Here is a 3,075-nt window from a genome sequence, read left to right as displayed (position 1 = left end):
TCTGGCCCTACGATGTGTCCGACACCTGGGGATGGTCCTTCCCTCTTCCGTATAGAGGTAAGTAAATTTGGCCCTACGATGTGTCCTGCACCTGGGGATGGTCCTTCCTTCTTCTGTATAGAGGTAAGTAAATCTGGCCCTATGTCGTGTCCCTCGCCTGGGGCCGGTCCCGAGTTCTTTTGTATAAGGTTAAGTAAATTCGACTCTACGTCGTGCCCCTCATCTTTGAAGGAAGCTTTAGGAACAACTTGAGGGTTTCTAATTTGCACTCTCGAGGCCTCGATCAAATGCACGTCCTTGTGTACTACAAGTACAAGAAGTAAGAAAACATTTACCATGGTCATCTTCATAATTGAGGTAGGAAACAAGAAACCAGGTATCTTAGATAACTCCAGGATGCTTTAAAATTTACCTAGGCTCGTTATTTATAAGCATTTTAAAAGGTGTTTAGTAATGCATTTAAATAAATTCACTTTTTCTAAAAGGAAATAAATTCACTTTTGAAACTCTATTCTAACTATTAATGAGAGTAATTAATTATTATTTCTGTTTTAAAAAAGTGCGTTTTTTTTACTTTTGATAATATTATACGAGACAATCTGTTTTGTAACATGCTTTGTTATTCTTAAAATAGTAAAAGAAAACTTTATTCAAGAACAAACTGTAGAACAAGTCCGAACTCATAGAAAGTGGAAATTAAAGGGAATTTATTTGAATATTTTAGATATTTATGTCATTTTTTATTAATTTATTATATTTGGGCATAGGAATAAATCTTAATACCGATATTTCATACAATAGGACATTGATTATTGTTTCAGGTTTGACACTTTTATGTGTAACAAACACGAACATAGTGGAACAAAGTGGAATATGCGTGTTTCATCCTCACTCCATGGAACAAGGTGGAACAAACATATAATTTATTAATATAACCTCAAAATAAAACCTAATTCTTTTTTAAAACAACAAATTTTTTAAATTTTAGTTATTATTTTTTAAATTTTAGTTAATGTATTTTATACTTTTTAAAATTTTACTTTATTATTCTCAAGATATTATTTTTATACGATTTATATATTTTGATTAGTTTATATAATTTATTTAAATATTATTAAATAATAAATATAACCTTTTGAAATGGTTTTATTTTCTAATTTGTGTGTCTCATATGATTGTTCTTCAAGGCATATATAAGATTGAACGTATCCTCTAAAACCGAACAACAAACCATGGCTTGTTCAAGATCAATTACCGTTCAAACCAATCGAATCAAGTTAAACTGAACCGTTTTTAGTTGTTTGAACGGTCTAGCTATCCGGTCTAATCTAAAAAATAGGTAAAGTGTTTGGTCTAGTTTAATCTATGATTTGAACATTTTCTTAGCAGTTTGGATCGAACCAACCGACAAAAGTACACAAGTATTACTCATGTTTGTTTTCATGTAGTAGCTCAACTTTTATAACCCAATTAAACAAGTTCGTCTAAGACATTATATTCTAGTTTTCATTTATCAATTGGCCGAATTCACTAAATTGGCAAAATTACGAAACCTGTCAAAAATCAAATAAAAAAATCCAAATCGTCCTTCGACTTGCTCAATGTTTATCCAAAATTCCAATTATTATTAGTGAACTTGTTTTACTTTTTTATTTTAGAGATAGACTTTTCTTTTTTTATTTGATATATTATTTTTTTAATAATATTATATTGATAAAAATTTCATTTCAAATATAGATGTCATGTTTGTGTAGTTTTATGCCCATAAGACACCTTAACCGGTCAGACAAGACGACTTTTTATGTTCAGTTTTAACTGATGTTGTCACATGTTGCTAAACCATTTGATTCGAAAATCCCAAAACTATCCTTGCAGTTTGGTATATGATTTAGGGGGTTAAACTGTTTCTTGACAACATGGTGCTAAATATAGTTTTTTTATTCATCTTAAATGGTTTTCTTGAAAAATATTGTTGTCACTTTGTATTTATATGAAGTTTTACTAATTGGAAATCATTGAACAAATTTTTTTATATTATCCAACGTCTACATTTTGTGTAGATTTATTGATTGGTAACATTATGTTCAATATTGTTACAAACCCCTAAAGTTTCAGTATTTTTGGATGTTTCGCACAGGACATCAAAAATCATAAGACTGACCCTGTGTTTACGTTTGGTGGTGAATTTTAAATCGTCACAAAGAAGCAACTACTAAATTGATAGGGATCCATGTCTTCATTTTGATATGGATGGATAGGATTTTGATAAAGGCGATATAGAAAGGGGCAAATTGCATGAAAAGTAACGTACTTTAACTTGATTTCTATCAAAACTTTCATTTTAGTACTTAAGATGTAAAGTTTTAAATATTTAAGTACTCGGGTAACCGGTTGAAGTATTAACCGATTGCCATGCTGATGTGACAAATGATGTGATATCCAACTCTGTATTATTTGCTGACATGGACATCTTAATCTAAAATTAGTTTTTATGTATTGCGGTTCATTAGAAGAAAGAGTTAATGCTTCAACCGGTTAAAAGGGTGCTTAAATGTTTAAAACTTTAAATCTTAGGTACCAAAATGAAAGTTCTGAAAATACGTTACCTAAAATAGAATTCAAGTTAAATTACGTTATTTTTCATGCAGTTTGACTTATAGAAAGATATGGTTGATAAGGTTCCGATATGAAATGATATTGATTTCATTATGAAATGATGTGAGTTTTGTTATTTGTGATGTTTTGTTTTTCATATATATACACCATCTATGTATGTTATTGTTTTTACTAGATATTGTATTTTTCTCCCATAAAAATGCGTTTTTCTGAAGATAAAATCAACCAAACAAATTGCACATCAATTGAAATTATAATGATTAGCAAAAGACGTTGTCTCTGATTTTGTTTTCTTTATTGTGCAAAAAAACCTTATATAAGCATAACTGATGGGAGACTGTCGATTTAGCCTTAACCATGTAAATTTGGACCTACGTTGTGGCCTTCGCCTGGGGCCGGTCCTGAGTTCTTCTGTATAGAGGTAAGTAAATCTGGCCCTACGATGTGTCCCGCACCTGG

This window comes from Cynara cardunculus, unplaced genomic scaffold (assembly GCF_001531365.2).
Source record: "Cynara cardunculus var. scolymus isolate 2C unplaced genomic scaffold, CcrdV1 Un_Scaffold_1484, whole genome shotgun sequence".
Classification (NCBI taxonomy): Eukaryota; Viridiplantae; Streptophyta; class Magnoliopsida; order Asterales; family Asteraceae; genus Cynara; species Cynara cardunculus.
Note: the sequence above shows the minus strand (reverse complement) of the source record.